This window comes from Danio rerio, chromosome 6 (genome assembly GCF_052040795.2).
Source record: "Danio rerio strain M-AB ecotype USA chromosome 6, GRCz13ab, whole genome shotgun sequence".
Classification (NCBI taxonomy): domain Eukaryota; kingdom Metazoa; phylum Chordata; class Actinopteri; order Cypriniformes; family Danionidae; genus Danio; species Danio rerio.
The window spans coordinates 9,893,346-9,910,334 of record NC_141026.1 but is presented as its reverse complement, the minus strand read 5'-3'; the positions used below and the strand labels follow the sequence as shown (position 1 = coordinate 9,910,334).

The 16,989-nt window shown below is 35.4% G+C and overlaps 1 protein-coding gene across 6 annotated transcripts in view; it reads right to left on the bottom strand.

Annotated features, from left to right (window-relative positions):
* LOC147843368 (uncharacterized) overlaps nucleotides 1–16,989 on the bottom strand; it is a 413,390-nt gene that overhangs the window by 68,139 nt on the left and 328,262 nt on the right. The gene's annotated exons all lie outside the window — the stretch shown is intronic.

Below are 16,989 nucleotides of genomic sequence, written 5' to 3'. Positions count from 1 at the left end.
ACTACATATTAAACAAGCCATTTCTCACTCTGATCAGTTTTGTAAGGCAGGTAATTCTATCTGTCATGTTTGATTATTATTAATTCATGCAAATCCAAAAATGCTAATAGTTATACTTCAATACATAATCTGCAAGAAAACAAAATTGTACAAAAGCCATACCTAAAAAGATACTCGTTTGTACTTTATTGGCCACTAAAGAGTTTATATTAGTATCTAAAGTATTTATTAGTAGCTGAATGGTAGAACATACAAGTACAGGTACACTTGTTAAAACAGCAAAAAAATGTCAAGTTTAATGTAGATAAAATTTCAACAGCATTTAATTAAAAACATTTAGTAGACTAAACTAAAAGCTTCCAATGCAACACAATTGAAATGTTAAGTAGAATAAACTTGAAATGACTTCAAAAGTGGGTTTTTTAGGGCAACAAGTTTCCATATATTTTAAAATATCAATCAACCTGTATAAACTTAAAACAGTCTTGTCCAGTGACTCGCCGTATATGTTGGCAGACTTGAGACACAGAGCGTCTGTGATTTTCAAACGATGATCGGTTGGGTTTAGGGAAGGCGATGGGTGGGTCAATCTGGGATATTTAAAACACTATCAGTTAGGTTTAGGGAAGGGCGGTAGGGGATCAGTCATTCGGTCAGTCCGTCAGTTGACAGCAGCATTTATGCTAGAACAAAAACTGCAAAAAAACATTTACCCAACCCAATGAGCTTGGGTTGGAAAAAACCTAACTTGGATTACACAAACATAAGATATAAGCACTTTGTTTCAGTTACGTTTTGTATATACATAATGCAATGTACTTATCATATATTACATAAACTGGGTAATAAATACTATCACTAAAGCTACACCTGAATCTAAAATCCAATTCTTTTCTTAGGTAAGTACACATTGAGTACAATGTAATAAAAAGTACAGCTAAATAAAATGTAACCTAAGTGACACCCCAGGTGCAAAAGTTGAGATTTCCCCCCTGAGAGTGTTGAAACATGACTGATCGCTCAGATGACCTGTTTGTTTAAGAGACATGTGCAATTACTTCTCCAAATTATCAAACTACAAAGACTTTTTCCAGTAAGCAACCCAGTAGAAACCAAACAACACATTAAGGGCCATTCAGAAGACCCTACCAAGCGCAAAGGCAAATGATTAATTGAATTATGTATATTAATATGGCTGGTTATTATAATCAGTTTGACAATTCAATTTGATTCTCATTCATGTGGTTTTGATTCGATTTCGATTCAATGTCGATCAATTATCCATATTTCATCTAAAATGTTAGTTTTGCAGACATGGAGTCCATAATTTAACATCAAAGCGGGTAAATGATAATAATAATAATAATAGTAATAGTAATAATAATAATAATAATAATAATAATAATAATAATAATAATAATAAACTGGTCTCCTAATTAGGTAGATTATTGAAATGCACATTTAGACTACACTGCAAAATTTTTTTTAAAAAATCAAATAAAAAAAAAAAGTAAAAATTGCAGGGTTCCACACAAATTATTCCAGTTGTCGAGACACAAATCAATTAGGTTAACCAATTTAACTGGACATAAAACAAATAAGTTGCCCCAAAAAACTCTCAAGAATTGTGTTGTTTAAGCTAATTTTACATAAGTAGTTTGAAAAAGCAACACATTTTTTTTTTGTACATTTCAACATTTTTCTAAATATCTTCTTATGTGTTTAACAGTCGAACGAAACTCAAATAGGTTTGGAAGAAGTAAAGGGTGACCAAATGATTACAGGATTTATATTTTGGGGTGAGCTTTCCTTTTAAGTCACTGTATACCATCACCATGGCAACCACACGCAGCATCTCAGCATTATTGTTGGCGCTAATATTATGTTGTAAAATGTAACCTGCATTACTGTCTTCCTTTTCATATCACTTCATAAGTTACATCAGCTGTGGCAGAGGTATTCATATCAGTTGATGTATTTCCAGAATGGTGGTGCGGTGTGTCTTCTGGGAAGCTGAGAGGTGTTGTACTGGAGAGGTGCTCAGTGTTCTCTGTATTCTCATCATGATGGTTATTGTCTCTGTATTCCCATCATGCCTCCCTGATTCAGCCTCAGCATCCTAATCCTGTCGCATTGATGCGTCGCTGTGTCCGGATTGATAATGGGGTTTTACCAGTGTGGATGTGTGTGTCTGTGAGAGACAGGATGATGAAGAGATATAGTGTGTGTGTGTGTGTGTGTGTGTGTGTGTGTGTGTGTGCATTAGAGATGTTAAAGGGACCATGCTAAACCAGAACAATTCTGGTAGCCTTTAAATTGTTCAAAATATACTGTTTTTCTTTCATGCATAAAAATATCAGTCAAGCCCACAACATCTAATTAAAGACCAGATTTACACACTCCTTACACTTAACTCTTTTCTGGGGTTTAATTTTAAAGTTCACCCAGAAATTAATAATCTTTGTTTATTTAGCACCAGGTGGTCATTCGGCTGTGGCGACCCCAGATTAATAAAGGGATTAAACCAAAAAGAAAACATATGAATGAATGAATATTTACTCACTCTCTAGGCCAGGGGTGTCCAAACTACGGCCCGCGGGTCATCTGCGGCCCGCAATAATTTTTGTGGCGGCCCGCGAGGCTTTTTATAAATATTAATAGAATCTGGCCCGCTGTACAAAAATGCACGTAATTCAATAAATAACCACCCGGTGTCGCTATTACACGCCTTCAATTAGGCAGCACTTCTTGTTATGAAGTAAAACTAACCGACCAAACTGAAGGAAACATAACTGATAATCACATTTTGGCGAGACATGGCGCACCAAGAAAAAGAAAAATCAACAGTCAGAGCAAGAATTTCAGTCACGTTGGGGCAAAGAATTTTTCTTCACAGAGGTCAGCGGGAAATGTATCAGTTTAATTTGCCAGAAATCAGTTGCAGTAATGAAGGAATATAATATTAAAAGACATTATGAAACAAAGCATCAGGCCTTCAGCTCTTACACTGGTGCAGAACGAGATCAAAAAGTAAAACAATTAGCAGCCCCTTCAGCTCAACAACAGCAGTTTTTTTGTGCTATTAAAATGCAAGAAAATTCTACACTGCACTGCAAAAAATGTTTCAAGTCCAAATATCTAAAAAATCTTAAATAAAGGAGAATTTTCTTATTTGCCAATTATTAATAAATAATATGCCAATATTAAGTTTTTCCTAAGTTTTTCCTAAAAACAAGCAAAATAATCTGCCAATGGGGTAAGCAAAATTTTTAGATATTTGCACTCAAAACAAGACAAAAAAATCTAAGTAAGAAAAGCATTTTTTGCAGTGTGGCTAGTTATGAGGTAGCTCAGCTAATCGCACAGCACAGGAAACCCTTCACTGAAGGAGAATTTATAAAGGATGAGTGTTGCAACTGTAATTTGCCCAGAGAAGATTCAAGTTTTTAAAAAACTTAAGTCTTTCTAGAAACACAGTTGGGCGACCGAAATAAAATAATTCCATAATAATATACACACTGCAAAAAATGTTTTTCTTGCTTAGATTTTTTGTCTATATCTATTCTAAATATCTGAAATTTCTTATATCAAGAAGTATTTTCTAGACAAGCAAAAAATATAGTCTTGTTTTGAGAAATAATATGCCAATATTAAGTGAGTTTTTCCTTAAAACAAGCAAAATAATTTGCCAATGGAGTAAGCAAACTAATCTTGTTTTTTCTTTTGACGTAAGATTATTTTGCTTACCCCATTGGCAGGTTATTTTGCTTGTTTTAAGGAAAAATTCACTTAATATTGGCATATTACTTCTCAAAACAAGACTATATGTTTTGCTTGTCTAGAAAAATATTCTTGATTTAGGAATTTTTAGACATTTGGACTAGAAACAAGACAAAAAAAATCTAAGTAAGAAAAACATTTTTGCAGTGCACACATACATCTATCCATCCATCCATCCATCCATCCATCCATCCATCCATCCATCCATCCATCCATCCATCCATCCATCCATCCATCCATTCATCCATATATACTGTATATCGGCCCAAAAAGTTTGGATACCCCTGCTCTTGGCTATCTGGAATGTGTTTTTCTTCAGTAGAAGATGCCATGAGAAAAAATAAAAACATACCCAGCAGGCACAGGGCGTCAACATGATGTCAGATTGATGTTGTACCTCAATGTTGTGGGATGTTGCAATTTGTTTGGAAATAAAAATCAGGTTGACGTCAGATCCTAACGTCAGGCCGACATCAATGTCCAACAGACGTTGCATTTTAAATCCTTTCCAACGCAACCTAATATTAACCAAATATCAACGTCTAATGATGTTACAGCTTGAAGTTGTGTGGACGTTACCAATATATGTTGGTAACGTCCACATATTTATAATATATAATATATATTATGTAAAATAAAAGCTGTGCAGTGAAAAAAAAATGTTGAATAGCAGTTATCACCTTTGTCACTTGTGCTTCTATGAAAATGCTTGACAGTTCAATGTTATATGGATCCAATGGATAGATAGTACTGTATAGTATTTTATACAATCGACCATTATTGGTATCAGAAGCCAAGAAACAAACAAATAAAAAATAACAATCATGATTTAATAAACGTTTGTGAAAGTATGTAAAACAACGTTTGTAAAAGGTATAGACAGTGATGCGTTTTCGCTGAGCTTTTTATGCATTTGAAATGTTCTAATTAGCTTGAAAAGAGGAGAGTATTTAACTGAATCATGCAATCCAATCTAGTAGGATCTGCAGTAGTTAGTTTATGGCATCACACCAAAAAAAGCACCTTAAGCACAAAATAGGCTCACATGCTGTGATAGTTTTTGTAGGAAGAGGGACACAGCAAATGTGTTTATTTTGAATGCCAGAAGAAAACATTATATCTATTACATATCAATTACCAATTCTCATTTCATTTCAAGTATACTGTAACATGCGCAGCTCTTGGTATTGCATTGGTCATTGAGTAAATGAGCTGCTGCATCAGTGTTCTTTCATTTGAGCATTATCTGTGAAATAACCCACAGAATTTTTCAACCACTTTAGCAGTTTTATCAGATTGTGCAAGTAAATCTATATCCTTAATATTTTTTTAATATTAAAAGTACATTTAAAGTAAAATAATTGACATTTTCTTTTCCAGGTAAAATTCCTAATGATGCTTTGGAGGAGATCCTGCACTCAAAAGACATGACAGGCACCCTGATGGCAGCAGACTCAAACATGTGCAGTGATTGACAGGCCGAGAGTATTTCACTGTTCTCGTGACAGTTTTCTTGCAGAGGTGTTTCAGAGACCGATGTGATTTTTTTAACACTCCTATTTTAAGGAAATCTGTCAGATATAGTAACATGTGCATTTTTGATGCATACACACACAATTGTACAGCTATCTTTATAGGGACTTCCTGTAGATGTACTGATTTTTATACTTTGCAGACTGTATTTTCTGTCCCCTTTTCCCCCTAACTCTACACTGAATAAAATGATTATTTGGATTTACACATTTTCTTAAGGTAAGTGGTTGCAAACAGTTTATAATGGCTGAATTTAAACAAACAAATTTAATTTAGTAATGTACGACTTGATTTTTATTAAATTGTTTGCACACAGAAAACATTCTGCTCTTTTACACTTTCAAAATACTTCATTCTGTGGTATTTTCAAACCATTTTTCTCATCGAGACCAACAAAAAAAGTCCTTACAAGGTCAAGCATTTACAGGTACACTGCAAAAAAAGCTTTTATTACTTTCTAGTCCAAATATCTACAATTTCTTCAATCAAGAAGCAATTTTTAGACACACAAAAAATATTTTCATGTTTTCAGAAATAAGTCAAAATTAAGTGAGTTTTTACAAAAGTTTTTATAAGTAAAATAATCTTGTTTTAATTTTAAAATAAGATTATCATTAACTCGGTGGCAGATTATTTAGCTTGCTTTAAGGAAAAACTAATTTAATTTTGACTCATCATTTTTGAAACAAGATTTTTTTGGTACAATGCTTCTTGATTGATTGATTTATTTTCTTTTTATATTTGGACTAGAAACAAGACAATATACCAAAGTAAGGAAAGCATTTTTTTGCAGTGTATTGCTATATTTTTAGGGATTTATATTTAAATTATTACATTTTACATTTGGTCCCCACAATGTGAGAATATACTATATAGTTATGAGGACAGTTGCTTACTGTATATTAATTATAGAAGATCTCTACGAAGCATGTAGCATAGTTCAAACAGGCTATTGTGATAATGTTCAATCACATGTTGTGGTAATGTAATGTGGGCCACTCACATATAGTATAACAACTCAAGGCATTCCACACCATATGAGCATATTATATACACCATGTCATACACCATGTCAAAAATAATTCTGTCAGAATTTTATCAAAATTACTCAACTTTATTTACATTTTGTAATTAGATGGAAAATAGATGAAATTATTTGATATGAATACCGTACATTTGCAGGTAAGGTATACAGTTTCTGGTATACAGTTTTGAGGTAAGGGACGTTTTCTTTGCCATTCAGTGACAGTTGGACAGGCTTAAGCAGTTCATCAAACTCTGTCTAATAAAATCGAAAGCTTAATAAAACAGTCTTCTCATAAAAGCCGGCATATCAGCGTGCCGCTACACTGAAAACAAATGATTCGATTCACGCCTTCTGATTGGTTCTCGGGATATAGCAACTTTTGCTGTCAAAGGCAAGTGGTGCTTAGACGCTTTTGCCAACAAACTGTTAATTCTGAATGCGCTGATGCTGGGATTCAGATGATTTGAAGCAAATATATTTGTTAAACATGTACAGTACTACGTGCCTAAAGTATTTACTCAATGACATTAGCTCATTTTAGAGGCTTTTAGCAGCTTTTGCATCTGAACTCTTCATACATATATATTTAAATATATATATTTGGGCTGTCAAATGATTACAAAATTTAACGTAATTAATCACACTTTTTTGTAATTAATCAAAATTAATCACGAAACGCCATATTTATTACAGAAATAAAAACACAAGCATTTAAGTGCCATTTGAATTTCAAAACAATCATTGCCAATAACAAACAAAAATGCTTTCCATGTTGGATTCTAAGTGAACTACAGCGCCACACACACACACGCACGCACGCACGCACACGCACACACACACACCCACACACACACACACACACACACACACACACACAGATAGACAGACAACGCGCGCAGTACAGTGGACCCAGTGAGCTAAGGATCCTTTCAGATTCATCAACATGCACGATCGTGTTCATCACATTTGCTTAAACTAGGTGTTCTAAGCTATGGCTGTATTTTACAAGCAAGGATTCTGACACAGCAACTTGTAGCAGATGCTTTACAAAAGTTGCGTGTTAGGGGAAACACGTCAAACTTATGAAATGTGAGGGCTCATGGAAGCAGCTTGAAGGCTGTTAATAGGGCTGTCTTTGACAGCTTGCGACTTCATCTGCCACTTTCACTACAGTATCTTGACATGGACACCCATAGTCCATAATACCACCATAAGCATAAGTCCACCATAAGCAGCGATTTTTGATTACCTTAAAGGATCACGCGAAAAAAAAGAGTCCCAATATGCAGAGGTTTTTCTTTCCGTTCGCCATGAGGTAACAAATTCCATTAAAACATCCTGAATGAAAATATGCTGAATAAGAGTGAACTGCTGTTAACGTCTAAAGATTAAAAATGAAACACCCGAAATTGCACGAGACTCCGGAGAAAACGCTGGATAGCCTTATACTGAAACTTTCCATCTAAAAGCGCATCCTTGGTCTTATCCAAATTTCTTTGCGCGTCAAACACACGCAGGACCAGAGAAAGCTGAACTGGCGCTCTAGGCAAATGGCAATCACGCCGCCCTCAACCGGATGAAAGTAAGGACCGTGAGGGAGGGGGTGGGTGTAGCGGATGAAAGTGAAGACCGGGGGGTTCGCTCACTATTTTGCTGCTCAAGGCAGCTGCCTATGGTCGCCTCGATGCTCCATCCCTGAACACACGTCGGCCACAACAGGAAATAAAAAAACCTGCAACTGCAATATATATTTATTCATTCGTTCATTTTCTTGTCGGCTTAGTCCCATTATTAATCTAGGGTCGCCACAGCGGAATGAATCGCCAACTTATCCAGCAAGTTTTTACGCAGCGGATGCCCTTCCAGCCGCAACCCATCTCTGGGAAATGCAATATATATATATATATATATATATATACATATATATAAATAATTTATATATATATAAATTATATAGATAGATAGATAGATAGATAGATAGATAGATAGATAGATAGATAGATAGATAGATAGATAGATAGATAGATAGATAGATAGATAGATAGATATAGATATATATACATATGATAGTGGTTTTACTATAAAACTATGCAGATGGCTCTCTGTGATGTGGCATGAGTGCCCAAAATATGCATAGAAATTTGCAACAATTAAAAACATTCAAGCTTGATTTTGCATTGAATAAAGCATTGAGTGTCATATTTTTTGATCCAATAAATAAAGCTTTGGTTAGCATATAAGACTTATGCAGAATGAGCTAAAGCACAGAATTAAATCATATTGTTTAATTCCAAAGCATTTATAACGTCTTTAAACCTCAACAGACTGGGCATAACAAATAAATTACGACTAACTGCGCCACCCCTTCCGCAGATGCCTGACTAATTAATCGGATTTTATGACGCCGATATTAATGAGCCTATTTCTGTGCAGCTGTGTGGAAGAATTTATAAAATCGTCAGAACTGCAATTAAGCATGGCGCTGGTTGTGAAATCGTCGCAGCCATAATCAGGTCACATGAAGCACAACTGTTGGAAAGGGACCGCTTTACTGTTCTAAATAAGATCTGAGTCGCAGTGCCAGGATGGAAAAATGCCAACCTGCCGCATGATTCTGCTGCCATCGCACAATGAGCAGAGTGTTTCATTAAGTGTTTTAAGGCTGCGTTCGTTCTGGTTTATCTCCAGTATAATTCTCACCATGCCCGTACTTCTCTTTAACGCTTCTGGACAGCTATTTGATGCACTTGGCCTTTAAAAGTGATCAGAGTATGTGTTAAACTGCTAATAGCCGGGGGCTGTGGAAAGTTCAAGATGTTCTGCTTATACAATGTGATTTTATGTTAGGTCACACTTTTAAATGACTCTCTGTTTTATGAGGCACTTGTACATGAATGTCTATGGTGTTGTCCTTTAATCGACTGTGTTTAGTCAGATTTTAATGGACAAATGTTTATGATATGTAGAAAAGCCTTTTGAGTGTCCAGTAAACAGAAGTGAACTCTATATGTACACACACAAATATGAATATCTGAATTAAAAATAATAAAACAGTGTAAAAATGTTTTAAATTGTACAATATACAAATATAAAGATAAAATAAAGTAAAAATATTATATAAAATATATGTAATATTTGTTTCCTAATTCTTTTTTTGTATTAAGTTGTAATGGGTCAATAGCGACCGGAGGTGTGTAATAGTGTAAGGCTGCGTCCGCGTCCGCCTACTATGCCGTAGGTACTGCATTTGAATTTAAACGTACTACTCGGCCGTTAGAAATGTACATTCTATAAAGTATGAATTTGAAAAGTATGAATGGAATTCGGACGTACAACATCCACCATTTTGTCATGGTCATGTGACCTACCTGCGTCAGTTGCGTCGCTTCAGTTTCATTCATGAAGTAGTTCACAGGGCATAATAGGATAGCACAGCGTGTATGGAATGCGCACTACAGAATCTCGCCGGAAGTAGTAATCCGGGTATTTCTCGCTAACTGATTTTTGAATTCTAGGAATTCGGTCATACTCGGCTCGCATACGGATTTTAGCGTACTATATAGGATGGAAGTATGCGGTTTTGGACGCAGCCTAAGTGTCAGGAATCCTTCCGGACCGTCAGATTCATTCACTTCACCTGCACAGCCTCAATCACCAGAATACTAATCATTTTCACCTGTTGCTCATCACCCGCATACACTATATAAGCCTGGAACATTCACTCATTCACTGTCTGATCTCCTTGTTAGTACATGAACTCTTTTCTCTTCAGCTTAATAGCATTTACCTGTCTGCTTGCTCATCAGTTTGTCTGTCATCCCGTTTGTTATCACCTCCTGTGAATCCTGTACTGTGTTTACCTCCACCGGAATCATCTTGTTTCAAAGACCACCCGAAGTTAAGTTCTGTTTGTTTTGTTTTAAATATCCATTCTTTATGTTGATCTGCCTTTGTCTTCTCTCTGATCCGTTAAAGTAAATATATTTCTCCTGTGCAACATTTAGGCCCTCATAACTCAATAAGTGAAATTCACCTTTATTTCACCTTTATTCCCCAACCATAAATTCATTTACAAAGCCACAAAGTAAAATAATATCATCAGCAAAACTTACAGAAGATCAATTAGTTTATGCTATCAAATATAAAACTGTGATTTGATTGGTGGATCTGGTATAAAAGATTTCAGCATCCCAACTATTGCTTTTTCAAATGTTTGAAGCCATACTGTATGTTGAGAATATTTTAGTTAAATAAATATAAGAATTTTTCTTGATCAGATGGTGTGCAATAATGTTATTGAGCCCATACTGATCTTGATCTTCAAGGCACCAGGTATAAATTGACATATTAGCCGGGTTTCCATTCTAACATGAAAGTTCTCCCAAATTTTTGTTTCATTTCCATTAAGTTGTTGGAGTGGCTGACTGTAGTATTGGTAACCTAGCAACCAACAGTAAACATTCATTCATTCATTTTCTTTTTGGCTTAGTCCCTTTATTAATCTGGGGTCGCCACAGTGGAATGAACTGCCAACTTATCCAGCTTGTATGTTCTACGCAGCGGATGCCCTTCCAGCTGTAACCCATCTCTGGGAAACATCCATACACACTAGGGATGGGAAGATTCATCGATATGTATCGATACGCGGTCATGCGCGTGCACGATGCGAGTGCATCGGTAGAGCAGCAGAGGATGAATGAAATTTTGGAAGCAAATCGAGATGCATCGGTTTTTGCGAGATGCATCGGTTTTTCCAAGATACAGCTTATATTTTTAATATAGAATTTATTTTTTATTTATTAACAAGTGTTGTCAACCTGTTTTTGGCGCATAATTTAATCGACCTACATAAAGTATGCCTTAGCAACGGATTTGCGGATGTGTACACTTCAACCAGTGTATCAGGTGTGCGGATGAAGCTAGTTGTGCGCCCTCAGAAAGCGCGAGAAGCAAAACAAACATTTTATTCCCCACTGAGTTTTAAATCTAAAGTATGGCAACATTATGGATTTAAGGATGGACGACATGACAGGACAGATGCAATTTGCAAAATGTGCCGCGCATCTGTAAAATACGTTGGCAGTACGACTAATCTGAAATCTCACTTGAAGCGGCGCCACGGTGTTGTTGTGAAAGCATCTTCCAGTGTTCCTGCATCCCCGGCTTTCGCACTGCTTCAACTGTAGCTACCAGAGATTGCTGATTTTTAAAGAAAACATAAAGGATACAGTTCACCGGAAGCTCTTGACCCAGGTTACTGACAAATTAAAAGTCCTTCCGCAAAGTTCCGCATATACCCTATTGTAGGGATGAAAAGGGATAGTAAAGGAATAGTGGGATGAAGATGAACCAAAGTAAGGGGATAAATAATGAACGAGTAGATAGGTTGATCAGGCATCCTACTACGATGCCCAGAGACTCAAAGTAATGTCTCTGTGATGTTTTGGTAGAATGATTAGGACCCCATGATTCAACCTAGTAGGAAAAAGAGGATTATAAGGATTGTAAATGAGAAGCAAGGAAATAGAGGGCGGAAGGGTGGGTTCCAGAGAACGAGATGAACAGTGCTTAAGGGCTGGTCTGCCTTAACCCTTATGTACACTCTCAGAAATAAAGGTACACGAGTTGTCACTGGGGTGGAACTTTTTGAAAAGGTACACATTTGTACTTGAAGGGTCCATATTGGTACCTCAAAAATATATATTAGTACCTACATTTTTTAGGAGGAACACTTTTGTACTGTTTAGATACTAATATGTATGATTGAGGTAATAATATGGACCTTTTAGGAACAAATTTGTACCTTTCGAAAAGGTACCACCCCAGTGACAGCTCTCGTACCTTTATTTCTGAGGGTGTACTGTTGAGGATGTTTTCATTCACTCTGGGGTGATTTTGTGTCATGATTTGGCCATAACTTTTTCTGTGTTTCAGCTAGCAGAATGATTTCTGGTGAGAAATCTTATTTTGACACGTTTTGGGAAAATGTTTTGTTTTAAAGAACTCAACAATCCCGTATGTTAGTTATGAAAACTAAATAAAACTGCTGTAAAAATGCATCAGATAGTTTTGTTTGTTTGTTTTTGCATAAATCTGTTAATCCACCTTAGTCCTGATTTAAATAAATTGCTTAGAAATTACAGGATTTTAACTCTTTAATTGCCAAATTCACAAATTATTTCACTGATTTGGTGAAAAAAACAAAACACAAAATTACATATTTTCAATATAAAAAGTATTTGTGGGCTGGATTTTTTTTTAACCTTTTATCAAAAGCCTCTTTCACACAGTGTTACCAGTAAATATCTGGAAAATTTCCAAAATGACTTTACAAGTAAATTTTAAAAAGCACTGTTCGAACATGCAAGGACGTTCCAGATTTTTTCTAGAAAAGACCATACACACATCCATTCCAAAATACCACTAAATTCTGACATCATTAACCAGAAATTACCTCTAAACGGCTGTTTGTATTTGTAAACAGAGAAGGGCTCAGGCTTTTGTTGATGGTTTCACTTTTTTTATAGCTTTAGCATTCATGCAGCTACTTTGTCCTAGAGACATCCAAAAGCAAAAGCGCTAACCACAGGTAAATGTTTATACATTTTATCACCTTAGAATTATAAGGTTCTATCTGACATTTTTAACAAAAATTGAGTTATTGATATTATTATTAAATGACAACTTAGGCACATCATGGGATGTTTTTTTATAAGTTTTATAAGTTTTTTTAAAGACTTTTTATTTAAAAAAAAATGTTACACACATACTGTTTGCTATAGAATGCTATAGAACTCTCAAAATAATTCAGAACGCAGATAAAACATTATAATTCCAAGGTGAAGATTTGTCTACATTACAAATTCCATGGATGAATAAATATTGTGAACAACTTTAATGAAAACATATAGAGGAACGCTTTCGCATGTCGAGATACATAATATGTGTGTGTGCTGGCGCTCATAGGCTCATTCACGTGCACATGCGTCAATGAGGCAAATATTGTACATGGCATAATAGTGGTTGTTCTGTAGCCAATCAAAAATAAAATATTGCTTAAGGGGGCTAATAGTATTGACCTTAAAATGTTTATTTATTTATTTATTTTTTTTATCAAACTGCTTTTATTTTAGCCAAAATAAAACAAATAAGACTGCATCATAATAACTGTAACAAAAATAAAGCATTATATGTATCTATCTACATAGCTGATGCTTAAATCATATCATGCATCATTGATTAAAAAATCTCTTAACAGCTCCTTGCTACACTAGTGTTTACACTTTTCCCTGACATCAACCAACAAACAGCTTACTAAAAGTTATCTCTGCATATTAAGCCAGGATCTGAGAACGTATTCTGAGATCTAAGAAATGACACACAGCGGCTTCAAAGAAAGACTGAGCAAAACAACCCGCTTCACTACCGAAACGCATGTGTTTATAGCAGTGCTGGCTTTAATCAGCATCAGTCACAGCAGAGGATCCTGGGAGGCCGGAACTGCTTTAAACAGCCTGCGTTTGAGAGAAACCCCTGCGGCCTGAGCGAATCAGGACCGGCAGGGGCTCGATTACCTGCGTATAGAGGCTTTATATTTACACCAGCCTGTCTGCATGGTGTCCGCAGGGAGAGAGAGAGAGAGACTGAACTGTGTTTGTCCAGAGTGTGGGTTCAGTTCTAATGCTGCTTTTAAAGTCAGGTGTCAATGATTGTGATTACATGTGAATGCCGCTATATAAAGCCTTAAATAGCAGTGGGGAGCTCAGAACTTTTCTTTTACTGCACACTTTCAATTATGGGGCTGGGAATTGAGAAGCTGGTGTAACTTAGATGTGGAGAGAATAACTTGCTAAAATACTCCGATCATGTTTATTTATTTAATTAATGCTGGGTATTGACAGAGCATTCTGATTTCTTGTGAACTTAAAGGGATAGTTCATCCAGACATGAACATTTCTCTTATTTACTCACTCTTCACTTGTCGCAAACCTGTTTGAGTTTCTTCCTTTTGTTGAACACGAAATAAGTTGTTTTGAAATATTTCGCCAACCGGTAACCATTGACTTGCATATTTGTTTTTCCTAGAAGTCAATAGTTTCCAACATTCTTCAAAATATCTTCTTTTGTGTTCAACAGAATAAAGAACCGCCGATTTGAATGTTATCCCTCGATTAAATTGGCATTATCGGTGGTTATCAGTTGATAGTTATGGTCCAACAAGGGCCTTCTGTGCCTACTGGTAGGCTCAAAAGGCTGTTATAATCCATCCACATGGTTAATCAGCTATAGATCACATATGGCTGTGGCCAGAAGTTAACGAAAATTGGATGATAACACCCTTCTAAACCTACGAGTAGTCGCAGAAGGCCCCTACTGGCCAACATCTATCAGCTGAGTAAGTAGTCTCAAAAATTAATTTAAATTTTTGGGTGTTATTACCATTTAATGTTGCATGTAAACATGTACAAACAGTAAGGAGTGAAATTAGGGTGTCTGCAGGGTCTTACAAAGTCTTAATTTTTTAAAAACCAAGGTTTTTAAAAAGTCTTAAATTTACTGAAATATGGTTTTGTAGGTCTTAAATACTTTTAAACATATCTAAACTTTTATTTATTCATGTAAAGCTTCCCAATCAGTACAATCAACAATCCATCCAAAAAGAAACGTTTAACAAAAATATCATTTTTAAACCCTATTTACTAATATAGTTTAATTATCTTCATTTCATCTTCTCTCTCTCTCTCTCTCTCTCTCTCTATATATATATATATATACATATATATGGGAAATAGACGTGTGGTATAGGTGAAGTGTAGTGTATGGATGTTTCGTAGTGATGGTTTGTGGCTGGAAGGGCATCATTCATTCATTCATTTTCTTTTCGGCTTAGTCCCTTTATAAATCTGGGGTTGCCACAGCGGAATAAACCGCCAACTTATCCAGCATATGTTTTACATAGCGGATACCCTTCCAGCGGATGCCCTTTCAGCTACAACCCATCTCTGGGAAACATCCCTACACACTCATTCACACTCATACACTACGGACAATTTAGTCTACCCAATTCATCTGCACCGCATGTCTTTGGACTGTGGGGGAAACCGGAGTACCCGGAAGAAAACCCACGCAAACTGGGACAAGTTGGCAGTTCATTGCGCTGTGGCGACCCCAGATTAATAAATAAGCTGAAAAGAAAATGAATGAATGAATAAATATGTTTCTGCTATGAGATGACATAAAACTACCACTTTTTCCACAAATTTAGGCTAAGAATTGCAAGATTTTTTTTTTTTTTTTTAAGGTGAAAGATTTTTTTTTTCCAGTTTTAGGGTGAAAAAAAGTCAGAGTTGCAAGATATAACATAATTCTAATAATTTTTTTACCAATTGCAATGCTTTTTCAGCCTTATTACTTTGGCTTTCATCGTCACATGATACTTAACAAATGATTCAATGTGCTGATTTTGTCATCAGTGCTGTGATTCTTGCAATGCTGTAATACAGAATTTTGTGATACACCCTAATGATACATTAAAAGAAAATGTAAAACAGCAGCATTTCTATGCAGTTTGTACAAACAAACAAACAAACAAACATGCATACATGAATGACTTCAAACTTTTTAAGAGTAATATTTTTTTGTTTTGCATCTAAAAACTTTTCAAAACTGTTAATGTAACGAATATTCCACATGAATAGTCAAGCTGCTATTCATCATAATATGTCGTTATTAATGTTTATTGTTAAATCTAATATATAAGCATGTGTATTGTTACTAAAAATAAACAATAAAGCTTGCAAAAAACATTACTTACACACTTTTGTATCAAATATCTCCATCACCATTCACACTGTTGCAGGATAAGAATGATAAAATACATAGATAAGTCACCAATTATGCACCTAATGTTCATTGCTAGCTCTTTATTATGATGCATTAGCAATGGACAAGCTTCCTACCTTTGTCATAATAACCAAAATATGTATATTACCTCCTGTATTTTAGTATGATTTATTCATTTTTATTTTTATTTTTAATGTATTCTGAGAAAATCTAATTTACAATCTCAGTATTGCTAGTTTTGATTAATGCATTCTCTTATATTATAACTAGAAATTAAACTTTAGGCAATGCTATAGATATAAATATAATATAGATATACATCTTTTGTATAACAAAACTAAAATAAAAATGTTTACTACACTTTTGGGAGTGGACTTATTTTACTTTGACTGACAGAAAGTGGCACAAGATGGCTAAATAAGTCTTCTAAATAAAGAGTCAGTCATGATGCCATTGTGTCTCTGCAGCAGCTTCTCGGCCTAACCTGAAATATAAGCTGTTTTAAAGCTATCTGAGTGTGAGAAAGTACATCCAAGAGACAGTTCTGTCAGATTTTGAGATATATATTTTTAAATACGTGCGCGGCAAGCAGTTTTTGAGATTTCAGGATTTCCCCATTCAAGTGCAGCACTCCCTATATACTCCCTACCTAGTCTTGGATGCCCAAAATAGCTGCATAAAGGTTTTCCTGAGGCCATAGAGTGAACAGACTTTCCGAAAGAGGCACTTTTGTGCAATTCAGTGATGATGGCACAATAGAAATCTACAGTACATGGAAAATGCTGTGCCTTCACATACACAGCTGT